Source organism: Meriones unguiculatus, chromosome 6 (assembly GCF_030254825.1).
Source record: "Meriones unguiculatus strain TT.TT164.6M chromosome 6, Bangor_MerUng_6.1, whole genome shotgun sequence".
NCBI classification, from domain to species: Eukaryota; Metazoa; Chordata; class Mammalia; order Rodentia; family Muridae; genus Meriones; species Meriones unguiculatus.
In genome coordinates this window covers 11,624,721-11,643,636 of record NC_083354.1, presented here as the reverse complement: position 1 = coordinate 11,643,636, position 18,916 = coordinate 11,624,721, and the positions used below count along the sequence as shown (strand labels likewise).

The 18,916-nt window shown below is 39.6% G+C and overlaps 1 protein-coding gene across 2 annotated transcripts in view; it reads right to left on the bottom strand.

Annotated features, from left to right (window-relative positions):
- The window catches only part of Mlip (muscular LMNA interacting protein), a 243,963-nt gene extending 229,291 nt beyond the window's left edge, over positions 1–14,672 (bottom strand). For both annotated transcript variants that reach the window (XM_060384729.1, XM_060384731.1), the window contains exons 1-2: positions 14,534–14,672; positions 13,721–13,784 (exon numbers count right to left, since the gene is read on the bottom strand). The gene's annotated coding sequence lies outside the window, so the exon portion shown is untranslated. The remainder of the gene's footprint in view (positions 1–13,720; positions 13,785–14,533) is intronic.
- Between the last annotated feature and the right edge of the window lie 4,244 nt (positions 14,673–18,916).

Genomic DNA, 18,916 nt, shown 5'->3' with positions numbered 1-18,916 from the left:
AATCAAAATCCTGAAAACAGACATCCCAACTGAAAGCAGTCTTCGCAGCAGAGTTCCAGGGCAATTCTTTTATTCTTTTTTTTTAGTTTTTAATTTTAATTTTTTATATTACTTACAGTTTATTCACTTTGTATCCCAGCTATAGCCCCCTCCCTCATTCCCTCCCAATCCCACCCTTCCTCCCTCATCTCCTCCCATGCCCCTCTCCAAGTCTACTGATAGGGGAGGTCTTCCTCCCCTTCCCTCTGACCCTAGCCTATCAGGTCTCATCAGGACTGGCTGCATTGTCTTCCTCTGTGGACTGGCAAGGGTGCACCCCCCTCAGGGGGAGGTCAAAGAGCCAGCCACTGAGTTCATGTCAGAGACAGTCCCAAGGCAATTCTTAACAGACATAGAAAATCCAAAACTTTTTATGAAAACACAGAATTCCAAGGACAACCAAAAAAATCCTGAACAAAAACAATACTGTAGTATCACAATATCTGATTTCATATTATGCTACCAAGCCATAGAAATAACAACAGCATAGTACTAGCATTAAACCAGGAACATAGCTGAAAGGAATAAGAGAGAGAACCCAAATATAATTTTGTGAAACTTTAGCTGCCTGATATTTTTTATTTATTCTTTTCTCATACAATACATCCCTACCATAGAGCACCTCCCTTGATGCCTCTAATTGCTCTTCTACTTTTCCTCTACCCCAGATCCACTGCTCCTGTATTTCCCTTCAGAAAGAACAGAACTTCCAGGGATATCAAACAAACATGGCATAACAAGATGCAAAAGAGTAGGCACAAACCTACATATCAAGTCTGGACAAGGCAAGAACCATAAGACAACTGGGGTAATAAAGATTGGAAAGGAAGAAGTCAAAGAATTGTTCTTTGCAGACGATATGATATAATATGTGACCCCAAAAATTCTACCAGGGAACTCCTACAGCTGATAAACCCCTTCACCAAAGTGTCAGGATACAGCGTTAACTCAAAAAAAAAAAAAAAGAAAAGAAAAATCTGTTGCCCTCCTATATAGAAATGATAAATGGACTAAGGAAAATTTAGGGAAACAATGCCCTTCACAATAGTCACAAATGATATAAAATGTCTTTGGAAAACCCTAACCATGCAAGTAAAAGAGTTGTATGACAAAAACTTCAACTCTTTGAAGAAAGAAATTGAAAATATCACAAGATTAAGTGATTCCCCCATGCTCGTGGATCGATACAATTAATGTAATGAAAATGGCCATCCTTCCAAAAGTAATCTACACATTCAATGAAATCCCCATCAACACAATTCTTTACAGACATTGAAAGGACATACTCAATTTCTTATGGAAAAATAAAAGACCCAGAATAACGAAAACAAAAAAACAAAAACAACAACAAAAAAAAAAAAAAAAAAAACTTCTGGAGGTATCCTCATCCCTGATTTGAAGCTGTACTACAGAGCAACAGTAATAAAAATTGCATGGTATTGGCATAAAAGCAGACAGGCTGATCAACAGAATTTAATCGAAGACCAAGAAATAAACCCATACACCTATGGACACTTGGGTTTTTTTACAAAGAAGCCAAAACCACACAATAGAACGGGAAAAAAAGAAAGAGATAGCTAATGCAATCCTGATCAATAAAAGAGCTTCCGGAGGTATTGTTACCCCTGATTTCAAGCCGTACTGCACACAGAGCTGACTTTTAACAAAGATGATAAGATATACATTGGAAAAAAGAACTTTTATAAATGATACTTGGAAAACTGGATATTGTCATGTAGAATGAAACTGCATTCTTTTTTTTTTTTTGAGATGGAATAATTACTTTAATGTTTCTTTTTTTTAATTTTTCATCAATTACACTTTATTCATTCTGCATCCCCCCATAAGCCCCTCCCTCCTCCCCTCCCGATCCCACCCTCCCTCCTCCCTCTGCTTGCATGCCACTCCCCAAGTCCACTAATAGGGGAGGTTCTCCTCTCCTTTCTGATCTTAGTCTGTCAGTTCACATCAAAAGTGGCTGCATTGTCCTCTACTATGGCCTGGTAAGGCTGCTCCCCACCCCCCAGAGGGAGGTGATCAAAGAGCAGGCCAATCAGATTATGTCAGAGGCAGTCCCTCTTCACATTACTATGTAACCCAATTGGACTCTGAACTGCCCTGGGCTACATCTGTGCAGGGGTTCTGGTTTATCTCCATGAATAGTCCTTGGTTGGAGTATGAGTCTCTGGGAAGTTCCCTGTGTTCAAATTTTCTTGTTCTGTTGCTCTCCTTGTGGAGGCCCTGTTTTCTCCAGCTCTTACTATTTCCCAGTTCTTACCTAAAATTCCATTCACTCTGCCCAACAGTTGCCCATCAGGCTCAGCATCTGCTTTGATAGCATTCTTTTTCTTTAAGATTCATTTTATTATCAATCATATGTATGGTGGTGGGAGAATATGCACATGAATCTAAGACCGCATGGAGGCCAGAATCGCTGAATGACCTGGATCAGGAGTTACAGGCAATTTTGAGCCACGAGAAATTGTGAGCCATTTTCCATGAGGATTGGAAAATGAAACCAGGTCCTCTGTATGAGGACATGCTCTTAAAATTAGATTTTTATCTCTCACTCTGTACAAGCACAACTCCAAACGGGTCACGGACTTCAAATATAAAACTACCACCCTAAAACTACTAGAGAACAAAAGCAGTATCTTTCAACATATGGGCACAGGCAAAAGTTTTCAAAGTAGTATCCTGGTAGAACATGAAATAGGACCAATAATCAACAAATAGGACCTCACAAAACAAAAAGATTCTGAACATGTATCATGAGAGACGGTCCAAAGAATGACATTCTTGACCAGCTATACGTCTGAGACTCTAGACTATACAAAGAACTCAAGAAACTAAGCATCAAAGAAACAAACCACTTAATTTTAGAATGGGATATAGAACTGAACAGACAGCTCTCAACAGATGAATAGGAAACACTTTTAAAAGTGTTCATAAACCTTAGTTATCAGGGAAGTACAGATTAAAATTACTCAAAGATTCCATCTCTCCAACTTTCATTGTGAAGGTTACAAATGACAAGGAATGCTGGCTTGGATGTGCATAAAGAGGTTTCCTGGATACACTGCTGGTGGGGGTACAAAATGATACAGACACTTTGAAAATTAATATGAACATTTCATTTTCTTAAAAGAACCAAGAAATGGAAGGAGGGAGGGAAGAACGGAAGAAGAGAGGAAAGGAAGGAAAAGAAGAATACTACCAAAAAATGGAACTACTATATGACTCCTGAGGATCTACCCAAAAGATTACATATTTACTAAAGGGATACAGGCACACTGATGTTTATTGTTGCTTGCTTGCAATAGCTAAGAAATGGAGTAGGCTTAAATATCCATCAAAAGATGAATGGATAATAAAAACATGGTGCCTATGCAAAATGGAATTTTAATCAGCCATAAAGAAAAATTAAATATTCAGGAAACAGATATGATTGGGGGAAAAAATATGCTTGAAAGCAAACCCAGGCGGAACAGTGAAACTCTATTTGTTATCTCTCACAAGTAGATCATAGCTTTGAATTCATGGGTTTATTTAAACTGTAATGTCTATAGAGACTTAGACAGCAGAAAGAGGCTTGTGAGGGGGTACAGAGGACTTAAGGAAGGTGGGGATGGCAGGACACATGTCTTATAAAAATAGAAGGGAATTCTGGGGGTGGACAAGTTTGAATAGAGTTAGAGGAAGGGAGGATATGGGTATAAGAAAGGGTTCACCAAAACTCGATATATGAAGAACTCACATGAAAACCAACTAGGTTTCAAGCAAATTAAAAATCATAATTGAACCACCATGGACTAAAGCTGGACCTCAACAACAACGGAAATAGCAAAAAGCCCCCACACACACAGAAACTAAACAACTCACTACTCAATGACAGCTGGTTCAGGGAAGAAATAAAGAAAGAAACTAAAGACTTCCTAGAAAAAAATGAAAATGAAGGCACAACATGCCCAAACTTATGGGACACAATGAAAGCAGTGCTAAGAGGAAAGTTCATAGCACTAAGTACCTTCAGGAAGAAATTTGAAACATCTGACAGAAGCAACTTAATGGCTCACCTGGAAGCCTGAGGGGAGAGAAAAAGAAGCAGAAACACCAAAGAGGAGTAGATGGCTGGAAATAATCAAACTGAGGGCTGAAATCAATGTATTAGAAACAAAACAATTAAAGGAATCATTGAAACAAAAAGCTGGTTTTTTGAGACAATCAACAAGATAGACAAACCCTTAGCCAAAATAACTAAAAGGCAGAGAGAAACTATCCAAATCAGCAAAATCAGAAACAAAAAGGGGGACATAACAACAGACACTGAGGAAATCCAAACAATCATTAGGTCTTACTACAAAAGCTTATATGTCACAAAATTTGAAAAATCTAAATGAAATGGACAATTTTCTTGATATATTCGATTTACCAAAATTAAATCAAGATCAGGTAAATATATTGAATAACCCAATATCCCCCAAGAAAATAGAATCAGTCATCAAAAATCTCCCATCCAAAAAAAGCCCAGGACCAGATGGTTTCAGTGTAGAATTCTACCAGACCTTCAAAGAAGAGCTAACTGCAATTCTCTTCAAACTATTCCACAAAATAGAAACAGAAGGAACATTACCAAACTCATTCTATGAAGCCACAGTTACCTTGATACCTAAATCACACAAAGACCCAACAAAAGAGAACTTCAAACTTATCTTTCTTATGGACATTGATGAAAAATATTCAATAAAATATTTTCAAACCAAATCTAAGAACACATAAAAGGTACCATCTACCGTGACCAAGTAGGCTTCATCCCAGGTATCCAGGGTGGTTCAATATATGGAAATCTATCAATGTAATCTAACATATTAACAAACAAGGAGAAAAAACACATGATCATCTCTGTAGTGCTGAAAAATTTGACAAAATCCAACCACCATTCATGTTTAAAGTTTTGGAGAAATCAGGGATACAAGGCACATACCTAAACATAGTAAAGACATACAGCAAGCCTATAGCCAACATCCAACTAAACAGAGAGAAACAAATCAATCTCACTTAAATCAGGGACAAGGCAAAGCCACCCACTCTCTTGGTATCTATCAAGATAGTACTTGAAGTCCTATCTAGAGCAATAAGACAATTAAAGGATATCAAGGGGATACAAAATGGAAAGGAAGAAGTCAAAGTATCACTATTTGCAGATGATATCATAGTATACATGAGTGACCCCAAAAATTCAACCAGAGAGCTCCTGTAGCTGATAAATACCTTCAGCAAAGTGGCTGGATATAAAATTAACTAAAACAAACAAACAAACAAACAACAACAACAACAAAAAACAGTAGCCCTCCTCTATACAAAAGACAAAAGGGCTGAGAAAGAAATTAGGGAAACTACACCCTTCACAATAGCCACAAATAACATAAAGTACCTTGCTGTGACTCTAACCAAGCAAGTGAAAGACCTGTTTGAAAAAAACTTCAAGTTCTTGAAGAAAGATATTGAAGAAGATATGAGAAGTTGGAAAGATCTCCTATGTTCGTGGATCAGTAGGATTAACATAGTGAAAATGCTCATCCTGCCAGAAGCAATCTATACATGCAATGCAATTCCCACCAAAATATCAACACAATTCTTTATAGACCTTGAAAGAACAATTCTCAACTTCATATGGAAACAACAACAACAACAACAAAAAACAGAATTGCTAAAACAATCCTGTATAACAACAGATCGTCTGAAGGTATCTCCATCCCTGATCATAAGCTATACTACAGAGCAATAGTAATAAAATCTACATGGTACCTGCATAGAAACAGAATGGTGGATCAATGGAATCAATGGAAGACACAGAATTAAACCCACACACCTACGAATACTTGATTTTTCACAAAGAAGCCAAAACCATACAATGGAAAAAAGACAGCATCTTCAACAAATGGTGCTGGTCTAACTGGATGTCTACATGTACAAAAATGAAAATAGATCCATATTTATCACCCTGAACAAAACTAAAGTCCAAGGATCAAAAACCTCAACACAAACCAGACACAATAAATCTGTTAGAAGAAAAAGTAGGAAAGAGCCTAGAACTCATTGGCACAGAAGACAACTTCCTGAGCAGTACACCAACAGCACAGACTCTAAGATCAACAATCAATAAATGGGACCTCATGAAAATGAAAAGCTTCTGTTAAACTAAGAACACTGTCATCAGAACCAAATGACAGCCTACAGACTGGGAAAGGATCTTCATTAACCCTATATCTGACTGAGGGCTAATATCCAGAATATATAAAGAACTCAAAAAGTTAAACAGCAACAAATCAAGCAATCCAATTAAAAAATGGGGTACGGAGCTGAACAGAGAATTCTCTGTAGAGGAATATCGAATGGCAGAGAAACACTTAAAGAAATGTTCAACATCCTTAGTCATCAGGGAAATGCAAATGAAACAACCCTGAAATTTCGCCTTACACCATCAGAATGGCTAAAATAAAAAACTAAAGTGAGAATACATACTAGAGAGGATGTGGAGAATGAGGAACCCTCCTCCATTGCTGGTAGGAATGTAAACTCTTACAACCACTTTGGAAATCAATCTGGTGCTTGAGAAAGCAATTAGAATACAATTAGGAATAGCACTTCCTCGAGATTCAGCTATACCACTCCTAGGCATATATCCAAAATATACTCAAGTACACAAGTACATTTGCTCAACCATGTTTGTAGCAGCTTTATTCATGATAGCCAGAACCTGGAAACAACCCAGATGTCCATCAACTAAAGAATGGATACAGAAATTGTGGTACATTTACCCAATGGGATACTCCTCAGCAATTAAAAACAAGGAAATCATGAAATTTGTAGGCAAATAGTGGGATCTAGAAAAGAACATCTGAGTGAGGTATCCCAGAAGCAAAAAGACACACACTGTATATACTCACTTATAAGTGTATATTAGACATATTATATAGGATAAACATACCAAAATCTGTATACCTAAAGAAGCTAAGCAAGAAGGAGGACCCTGAGTAAGATGATAAATCCTCACTCAGAAGGGCAAAGAGAATGGACATTGGAAGAAGGAGAAAACAGGAAACAGGACAGGAGCCTACCACAGAGGGCTTCTGAAAGACTCTACCTAGCAGGGTATCAAAACATATGCTGAGACTCATAGCCAAACTTTGGATAGAGTGCAGGGAATCTTAAGAAAGAAGGGGGAGATAGAAAGACCTGGAGGGGACAGGAGTGCCACAAGGAGAGCAACAGAACCAAAAATCTGGGCACAAGTTTTTTTTTTTTTTCTGAGACTGATATTCCAACCAAGGACCATGCATGGAGATAACCTAGAACCCCTACACAGATGTAGCCCATGGCAGCTCAGTACCCAAGTGGGTTCCCTAGTAATGGGAACAGGAACTGTCTCTGACATGAACTCAGTGGCTAGCTCTTTGATCACCTCCCTGTGAGGGAGGAGCAGCCTTGCCAGGCCACAGAGGAAGACAATGCAGCCACTCCTGATGAGACCTAATAGGCTAGGTTCAGATGGAAGGGGAGAAGGACCTTCCCTATCAGTGGACTTGGAGAGGGGTATGGTTGTCTCACATGCTTTACTCACTCACAAGTGCATATTAGACATACGATATTGGGTAATCATACTAAAATCTGTGCACCTAAGGAAGCTAATCACAAAGGAAGAACCTGGGTAAGATGCTCAGTCACCATTCAGGAAGGCAAACAAGACAGACATCGGAAGAAGGAGAAAACAGGGAACAGGACAGAAGCCTATCACTGAGGGCCTCTGAAAGACTCTACCCAGCAGTGTATCAAAACATATGATGAGACTCATAGCCAAACTTTGGACAGAGTACAGGAAATCTTATGAAAGAAGGGGGAGATAGAAAGCCCTGGAGGGGACAGGAGCTCACTCCACAAGGAGAGCAACAGAACCAAGAAATCTAGGTCCAGGAATCTTTTGTGAGACTGATACTCCAACCAAGGACCATGCATAGAGATAACCTAGAACCCCTGCACAGATGTAGCCCATGGCAGCTCAGTGTCCAAGAGGGTTTCCCAATAATAGGAACAGGGAACATTTCTGACATGAACTCAGTGGCTGGCTCTTTGATCACCTCCCTCTGAGGGGGCAGCATCATTACCAGGCCACAGAGGAAGACAATGAAGCCAGTTCTGATGAGACCTGGTAGGCTAGGATCAGATGGAAGGGGAGGAGGGCTTCCCCTTTCAGTGGACTTGGAGAGGGACATAGGAGGAGATGAAGGAGAGAGGGTGGGATTGAGAGAGAATGAGGGAGGGGGCTATAGCTGGGATACAAAGTGAATAACTGTAATTAATAAAAATTTAAAGAAAAAATCATAATTGAAAAACAAAAGACTTTGAGGGACTGCATGGACAGGGTAGCAGTTAGCAACACTTGCTTCTCTTGTAAAGGACTGGAATTTGCTTCCCACCCATGTCATGTGTTTCCCAACTGTCTATAACTCTGACTCCACTGGACCCAAAGCCTCCTTCTGGCATCTGCAGAGACCCACACTCATTTGTTCATATATATATATATATATATATATATATATATATATATATATATATACAGAGAGAGAGAGAGACACGTAATTATAATAAAATATTTTTAAAACACTTCTTTTAATATAAGTGTCACACATAGATGAATAAAGCTTACCCCAGAAGCCAAGGTGTCAGGTACGGGACACCTCCATAGTTGTTGCTGACCAAGAAGTCCACAGTGGCCTCCAAAACTGTACAACTAATTAGTTCACATCGCCACTGGTTGATGCCCAAACAGGATGGTAAGACCATATCACTTAAGACACCACACACCTTGGTTGAAGAATACAAAGAAACCATGCTGAAACTGGGCTGGAAGCTTAATTCCTATGGCCAGTCTCTGTAGTGCTGGAAGTTGCTCTAGAGGAAGCTGGGAGAGGGGCACAGTAAGTAGCAGTACCCTTCCCAGCTTTCAGCCTAGCCCAATGCCAACCAAAAAGCCAGGGGTGCTTAAGAGTACAATAGCAGTGCGACTGTCCAAGGGGATAACAAACTGATTTCTGATTAGACTTGAGCTCTGCCCCATTAGAAGGGAGTTCATGCCTGGCCCTGTGGACTTGGTCAAAGTCCTAGGCTAGAGAGGTCATAGGCGTGAGGGATGAACCTACTATTTTTTGTTTTGAAGAATAAACATGTTGTCAAATCGCTTCTTGAAAATATTTATGTTTATGCCCATGGAGTGGTACTGTCCTTGGCCTTAATTTTTAAAATGTCCCTTTTCAGTAAGCAGTAATTAATGTATAGATTTTTGGCTGGCCAAGGTGCTGAAAATAAGTGACTGTTGCACATTCAGTATTGATGAGGACACTCTTATCATTCTGTACAAAGTTTGAGGAACATTGCAAAAGAGGGAACAGAAAGAATGTAAGAGCTAAACAAAGAATAAAGTAATGAAATGTTGTCTTATGGGTAAGGCATGGTCATGGCAGTTTGACCATCCATCAAAACTATGGATGCCTGTATAGGGACTCTACAAGAACGAGCCTGTAAACTGTCAGTCATGGAGGGAAAGAGGAGCACATGGGTCTTCCCACATAAAGAGGAACAAATGGCAGGCCAAGGTTGCTGAAGGAGAGGAAGTCATTGTCTTGAGTGATGTAGCCACTGATAAGTTACTTGATGCTCCAGGAGAAAGCATGCCCACATCCATGCCCACAATAGTAGTACTGGTTAAACCCAGTGAGCCACACACCAAAAACAAAACAAAAACAAGAAAACGGGATGGAAACTAGGAAGGAGGAAGGAGAATGTTGGAGAGGGATTGGGAAGAGCATAAGAGAGGGAGGAAGGGAGGGTGTGATAAAATGTATTATACATGAAGCCGTCAAAAACAAATTAAAAATTTTAAGTACTATATATAGTATCAAAATATTTCTATAGATACTTTTACACACTTAGAGACCGGTTCATAATCTCTGTACTTCACTGTTCTTTGATCAGAGGTACTGGCAAACAAGCAGAAACTGCTATGCCCATCTTGCTGTGTTCTGGATTGCTCTCACATAACAAATCCCAACTGACATTTCTAATAGCTTGCGATGCTGCCATCAGTCCAAACAAGGGCGTCCAGGGCTCTATCTACCAGGCCACAGCATCAAGCATACTTGTATTATGCCTCTTCCTATCATATGAAGACTCTATGAAAGACAGCTCAATTTGTATTCATAGTCATGCCTGGGGGGGCTGAGTTGGAGATTTGGAGATCAATCAAAATGAGAAGCCAGCTCTCATACTTGCGGATTATTACTTTTCATGAACAAAAACCTAAGTATCCCATCTGTTTCTTCCCTTGGAGTACGACTCTTCCTGAGAGACTCCTCAACATCTTTTGAAAACAGTCCATGAAATGTGCCAAACTGCTTCTACCTCGCATAAAACTGTATGTTCTAGCAAAATACTTAAAAATGTAGTCTAGTATACCCTTGCGTCTAAATTCGCTTAGGTATTGATGGCATAGATTGGCAATTTCCTGTTTATTATTTTTATGAACAGTATTACATAAGCATTGTTTCAATCAAGTACATGTGTATTTCTTTGCTTCTAATAAATTGCTAGATTAAAATTAACCCGCCAAAAAAGCGTATTGTTGAAAAGCTGGCCTCAGTACCTGCGACACTTAAGGAAGGCTACAGAGATGTGAATCTTACCTGTGTTCTTCTAAACACCAGACTGTATATTTCACAGGAAAGCTCTCTTAAAAGCCTTAGAGAAATGCTAATTTCCAGGGCAAATATGACATAAAAGGAGAAAAAGTGCCAGATAAAGATGTGAAAATTACGCTACTATAAATAACTAGGATCAAGGCTTCAACCTCTTTGAGGGCTGGGGCAGGGGTAACTCAGTGTGGCTTTGATCTCCAGCGTTGGAGAAAAGGGGTTTTAATAACATGTTGAATCAAGCAGTGTTGCTGACGGTGGCTTTGAGTTCTTCTCAATATTCTGCATACTCACATATGCACCCCAATGCCTTCTGTCTCTCCGCTGTCTCGTCCTTTCCTATGAACCCCCACTCTGGAAGTATATGGCACAATGAGATGGGCACATCACAGCTACACAAATCAGAGCTTTCAGACCTCTGAAATGGGATCATTAGAATTACCCACAATTTTCCTTATTTCCATTGGTTTTTGAGAATTCTGTGTAATGCCTTTTGGTCATATCCATCCCTTCCCCAAATCCTTCCATTCCTTTCCCACCCACTCAACTTGCGTCCATTTATTCCCCTAGCCCATCAACTATACTTCATGTTGCTCATAAACACTTAGATGTGTGGCCTTCACTGCTGATCTACGCACCAGAGGCCACACCCTTAAAAAGAAGAAACCATCCTCCCAGAAGGTATCAGCTGTCAGTAGCTCTGGATGTACAAATCCCAACTCAGAAATACAAGCATCACTAAAGCAAAAAGAAGGAAAGAAAGAACATATCATCACCAAAAAGTACAGATGCCATGGTAACAGCTCCGAATGAAAAGGTGAAGAACTTAAGAAATTAGAAAATGATTATAACTACAGTCGAGTTTCTCAAAGAAGACAAAGAGATGGATGAAATAGGGGAGTCATTCCAAGACATGAAAATAGAATTTGAATTTTCAAGACCTACATATTTTGGCATGCCACGTGACAGAGCTTACACAGCGATTTCACGTAGTGCTGTGAATGCCTAGTTCATGTGTACTGCATGGCAAAGAACCTAAGTCTACATCATTTATAAAAATGTCCTGAGATTCAGAGTTCAAGATCAAGGCACTGAAAGTTTTGTGTCATACGTTCAATGCACATCCTCATTTAGAAAGACAGATGACAGGAGTCTACTGAGCGCATCTGAAAGACTCTAACTAGCAGTGTTTTCAAAGCAAAGACTCATGACCAAACCTTTGGCAGAGTACAGGGAATCATAAGAAAGAAGGGGAGTTAGTCTGATGGGGAAAGGATAGGAGCTCCACAAGGACCAAATATATCTGGGCACAGGGTCTTTTCTGAGACTGACATTCAACCAAGGACCATGTATGGATATAACCTAGAACCTCCACTCAGATGTAGCCTGTGGTAGCTCAGTAACCAATTGGTTTCCCAAAGTGAGGGGAACAGGGACTATTTCTAACAGGAACTCAATGACTGGCTCTTTGGTCTCCCCACCCCCGAAGGGAGGAGCAGTCCTGTTAGGCCACAGAGGAGGGCTTTGCAGCCAGTCCTGAAGATACCTGATAAAACAGGATCAGATGAATGGGGAGGAGGTCCCCCCCATCAATGGACTTGGAAAGGGGCACGGTGGAGATGAGGGAGGGAGGGAGGGAGGGACTGGGAGGGAATGAGGGATCGGGACACGGCTGGGATACAGAGTTAATAAAATGTAACTGATAAAAAAAAATAAAATTAAAAAAAAAAAATAACAAAAAAAAAAAAAAAGAAAGTTTTGTGTCTAGTGAAGGCTTGTTTTTTTTTTTTTTTTTTTTTTAGAGATATGTCATCACAGAAATTAATAAATGGCTGAAAAAATACAGTTTCTCTGTCCTGTCCTCACATGCAGAAGAATAAAACAATTCATTTCCCTCAAAGTCTTTAACAAGATCTGAATCTCACTTATTAGGTCTCCAGCCACACAGCCATCCTTAGTACCACCACACTGGCTAGTTTCAACATATGAATTGAGAGGAAACATTCTGACCATGGCATCTCCTGATACAGGAAAAAAAAAAAAAAAGATACCCTACAACAACCCAGGAATTAGGTAAATACTGTGTTCAAAGCCAGTCCAGGATACACAGAGAGTTTTAGGACAGCCTGAGCTATTACACATACTCTATCTTAAGGAACAAACGAAAATCTAAAATTAGAATTTTTAAAGTGCAACAACACTCACCACCTATTGGTTGCAAAAAATCTTCAACATGAATAAGACATTGAGAGAACATTTTAAACAAAATAAATCAGGGCAGGTAGGAAGACGGCTCAGTGGTTAAGAGCATAGGCAGCTCTTGCAGAGGACCAGAGTTTGGTTCTTAGCATCTACACCAGAAGGACTCCAACTGCCTGCATCTCTAGCTCCAGGGGAACTGATACCCTCTTTTAGCCTCTGCAGGCACCTGCACTCATATGTATTCATATACTCACACACACACACACACACACACACACACACACACACACTCACACCCAAGTTAAAAATAAAATCAAAATTAAAAAAAAAATAAACTAAGAAACTTCCGGTCCAAGATGTCTCATGGATGAAGCATGTATCTCTTGGCCACTCACTGGAAGTTTTAAAATTAAACTCACAACCAAAGGAGACCTGGTAGGAGAGGAAAATCATTATGAAAAAAGTATGCTGTAATCTTCTGGGGAAAAGAAAATATAAGTAAACTGTGGGATGAAGCTGAGTTGAAGGAAGAGACCCTAATGGGAAGTGTTGGGGGTCACCTCACTCTGCACCTCAGATATAGTAGCAGCAGTACCCAGAAAGTGAACAAACCACAGACTGCTCAGCCATATGGATGAATGATGCATCTAGACTGAGGAATGAATGCATACATCTGGATGGATGGATGGATGGATGGATGGATGGATGGATGGATGGATGGACGGACTTACAGGGAAGCAGAGCAGAGAGCCCGACAAAATCTACAGGAATTCCCAGCTGAGAAGCCGAGTTCAACTGAAAAAAAAAACAAAGTCAGGTTGGCAAAGATTTTTATTTCACATCCCACAGGCTAAAGAGAAGCCCACTCTCTGCAATGAGCTTGTTAATTCATGCTGACATTTTCTGCTTTCAGCTTCACACTATGACATGATGTCCCTGGAGAAATTACAACAAGCTGGAAAAAGCAATCCTACTGGCTCTCTGATCTTCTAAGATGAAGGTTATCGAGTTTGTGCTTAAAACCGTGAGGCGATCCCTGGATCACCATACTCTGATATTTACAAAGGCACAAAAAAAGGCCTATTTTAGAGAACGAGGTGGAGAGGTGAGAGGTCTTGCCCAGAGGCCACCCATGCAAGGAAATGCCCATTAACTCAGAAAGCTCTGGAAAGGGACCTTGGGAAATGTTTAGGGAGACAACATTTGCAACAGATCAGCAATTAAACCACAGCCACTCTCCAAAAATTATCCGAAAACTCGTCTCCTTGTTTTCATGAAGGTCAGATAGCCATGTAATTCCATCCTAAAGATAGTCTATTCCTCATCCCCATCCCCTATGGGGAATCGTGCTTGGGGCTGAACTTATACCTAATTGTAATTCCAACGAAGAAGGCTTGCAAAATAATTTCCCCCTCATACAGTGTACTCTAAATGTCACTTTGAAATCTGAGTTACAGCCTGCAATCCATCCTCCTCGCTTCTGTACTCGCCATCTCACACAGCTAGATCAAAAGAGCCACTCAAACAGCGCATCCCCGACTTACATTATCAGCAGACACTGCTTTAATTAGCAGCGGTTCTCAAAAGGCTGCATGGCTTCAAGAACTGGATTTGAACCAGAAAGCAGAAATCTGGATCCTTATCAGTTTCACTCCTTTAACTCCCCCTGGGTTCTAACAGTCACCAGCCCTCGTTTTTGTTAACAAGGGTGGGAGGAGGAGAACTCGAAAACACTGGCTAGGATTTTGCCACTCTGGTACTCCTACGTGTTTTTTCTTTTTTTCCTCAAGCTGCTGTGATGCGGAGGGGCTAAAATTAAAGCAGCAAGCAAACTGAGATATCTGTGTCAGGTGCTTTGCAGGGAGGGTGGTAAAAACTACAAAACAGAAGCGGTCACAGCTGAAGAAGCCATTTTGGAAAATGCATTTTAAACGGGTATCTCAAGTGTTGTAAGTTTTCATTACTGATGAAAACACAATATTGTAGTATTACGAGAAAATACTATTTTATTTTGCTCTTCCTATACAAATTTCAAGAGCCTTAAATTTTCCTCTCTTCACTTAGTCTATGAAATTCTCCCATGATCAGATTCCTGGATCTTTATTGTTTCTCAGAGAAAAAAAAATTGCAAAAATATGCAATTTAACACATGAGTACTGAACTGTGAATTTCATATTTAAAGGGGCTTCATCTAGTAGCAATAACTTCTACCAACACATTTCGCATATAAAAAAATAAACTTTCTCAGGACTGCTTATGTTTGCAAAGGATTTACTAAATCTACAGCCAGAGGGCATTTTTCATACACTTATAAAATGCTGCACGGTACAACATTCCTTGAAAAACCAATCTAACCTCTCACTTTGTAGATAAGGAAACCACAGGTTAAGAGATTTGTCAAAGGTCACATAAACACAATTTTTTTTCCTAAGGCTGGGCTCCTTGAAAAGGATGCAAGAAGCTATCCATCGCATTAGCAGCCATTTAGAGGTCCTCCTCTGCACTCCAGCATCCCTTTCAGACACTTAATGTGGACTATTACAGGTAAGAATGGGACCAAAACATCACTTCCCAGTCTCCCCTTCCTTCACAGGTGCACAGGAGAACTTTGGTTCCCATTGTCTCCGTAGGATCTTATTACCCTCTATTTACTTGGTGGTCATGGATTCTTCAAGATTTTCTATTATTTATTTGTTACTGGCTGTTAAAAAAGGGGCTGGAAATGTGTCAGACTGGAACTGTTCTAATGAAAAAGAAACACCGAAAAGCAACTCTTGGTTTCTACTGAACTGTGTGTAGCTTTTCCTCTTCACCTGAAGTAAAACCACAACTCCCTTTACTACTCATCAGTGATAAGTATGGAAAGCTTTGTTTCTTCACATAACATTATCTGGGAATAACTGGAGAGTTCTCCAATATGGAATGTGGAAGGAGCAATCCTACAACCTCTTTAGTGGATTTACAGAGTTTTTGTTTCCCTGAGAAATGAGAAATGAGTTACTGAACAGCAATAAATTAGAAACATCATTCCTTAAGATTCAGGAGTGGCACTGAGTCCAGAAATGCAGAGAAAGCTGCCCTGAAGTTCCATTGCATTCACTCCAGCTGAGGGAGAGTTACTGAGCTTTCTGTAGTATTTGCCTGCCCAGTTTTTGGAAATAGTTATTTCCAAAGAGTATTTTGAATATCAACTTATAGTAGATTACTGGCATTCCTTGGAGAAAAGAGGCCAATAAATAAAAGACATAATGATAACAGAGCCATTCTAGAAGATGTGAATGCATGGTAGGCAATTCAAATATGTTAGATAGAGCAGCCATGTTGTTAAACACACTAGACTGTCCACCATTGTCCATGACACACACACAAATGCACACTTAGCACACTTACATACATGCACACAAAGACAAATACACAGCATACAATCACAGACACACAAACACACAGCATAAGAGAATTGAGATGTAGGTATAAATTAACTCATGCCCAGTAAGTGACCTCACAGAATGGCCACACAAGGCAACTTCATCAGTGAAATCACATCACGTGGCATGGCAGGAATTATGTGTTCACTTTGAGAAGTGAAGAAATAATGTTCCCAAAACAAGCAAGCCTGTACCAAAGACAAGGGTAGATTCATCTTTCCTGTATGTTGACCACCACCGAAATTAATGTGTTAAAAATTCAAGAAGAGTGTCACCTCACATTCAGAGATTTACCACTCTATTTTTATAGGAATTTTCCTGTAAGGAATACTGTATAAATCAGAAGCAACATTTATGTCACATTAACAAGTAACACACAGAAATAACAGCAACAAAAACTTTTTATCAGCTCTCTTGGGTATTGAATACTTGATGCCAATTAATTCTAACAAGACACAGTTAAAAAGAAATACAAATAGAGAGAGATTATAAGAAAATATGTTACTGCATGAAACACTCTATAATTGTTCCATTGTTAAGACATTCCGGTGAATAATTATGGACTTGCTACCACAAATCTATATGAGAAATTGGAATGTCTATTCTGTGTACAGTTTGAATATTTCCAAGCTACTAAAAAATTATACTTATTATTCATAATCCACTTAATTAAACCTTACTAATGTTCTTAAAGACAGAGCCTTTTCTACATTTGCTTTGCCTTGCTCAAAATAGAAAGCCACATTGATTTGAAAATCTCTTTTCTTAAGACTGATTTTACTTGTGTTATACTCAACAAAATACAATGTCATGAGATAATCACATCAGGAATTATACCAAAAGCATAAATTGTATACTTTTCAGTTTGCCAACAAAGTTGTTCTTAGAAGGTGATTAATTTCTCTTCTATTGATGGAGCCATTACTTTTACTTAAAGAGCTGTATTTCCCTGTTATCACAAAATTTTAAAGGCATAATCCTTCATATTTAACTCACAATGATTAATACTTTAATTTTGTTTTCTCGCTGTATTCAAAACTGATCAAAAAAATTAAAAAATAAAATAAAAAATAAAAAACTAATCAAAGTGACCTTTTCTCTCTGAAGTAAAAATAAAATTTTGAGGTAATATGTAAAATTACATATTGTTGTATAGGTCGTTTTTAAATTCAAAATAAGCCAAGCACTAAACATGCAAAGTAAATGTTAAGCTTTCATATTCTTTTTATGTATTTATTATTATTTACTACAATTTATTCACTTTGTATCATGCCCCCAGTCCCAGTCCTAGCCATTCTCCCTCTTCTCCCCCTATGATCCTCCCCTAGTCCCCTGACAGGGGAGGTCCTCCTCCCTTTCTATCTGACCCTAGCCTATCAGGTTTCATCAAGGCTGGCTGCATCATCTTCCTCTGTGGCCTGGCAAAACTGCAACCCCCAGGGAGAGATGATCAAAGACCCAGCCACTAAGTTCATGTCAGAGACAGTCCTTGATCCTCTTACTAGGGAACCCACATGGAGACTGAGCAGCCTATGGGCTTCTTCTGAGCAGGGGTCTAGGTCCTCTCTAAGCATGATCCTTGGTTGAAGTATAGGTCTCTGCAGGACCCCCTGAGCCCAGATTTTGGGCTCTGTTGGCCTTCTTGAGGAGCACCTGTCCCCTCCAGGTCTTTCTATCCTGCCCCATACTTCTATAAGGTTCCCTGCACTCTGCCCAAGGTTTGGCTAGGAGTCTCAGCATCTCCTTCAATACCCAGTCTTTCAGAGTCCCCATATAGAAGGCTCTTGTCCTGTTCCCTGTCTTCTCCTACTTCTTATGCCTATCCAGTTTGCCCTTCTGAATGAGGATTCAGCCTCTTCCCTAGGGTCTTCCTTGTTGTTTACCTTCTTTAGGACTATAGATTTTAGTATGTTTATCCTATATTATATGACTGATATCCACTTATAATTGAGTATATACCATATGTATCTTTCTGCTTCTGGGTTACCTCACTCAGGATGATCGTTCCCAACACTTGCCTAAAAATTTCATAATTTCCTTGTTTTTAATTGTCAAGTATATTCTAGTGTGTAACTGTACCACAATTTCTATATCTATTCCTCGGTAGAGGGACATCTAGGTTGCTTCCAGATTCTGGCTGTTATGAACAAAGCTGCAATGAACATAGCTGAGCAAGTGTTCTCGTTGTATGGTTGAGCATCTTTCAGATATATGCCCAGGAGTGGTAAAGCAAATCTCAAGGACTAACACATGATGGAGAAGTGTGGAGAAAGGAGAACCCTCCTCCATTCCTGGTGGGAATGTAACCTTGTACCACTGCTTTGGAAATCAATCTGGTGCTTTCTCAGAAAACCAGGAGTAGGCCTACCTCACGATTTCATTTCCTTATGTCAGATATCCCGTTAGGATTCTAATTACCAGGTGCCTTAATGCCTCCCCAGAGAGCTCCTTTTCCTAAAAAAAAAATAAAATAAAATACAACACTCCAAAATTGACTACAGT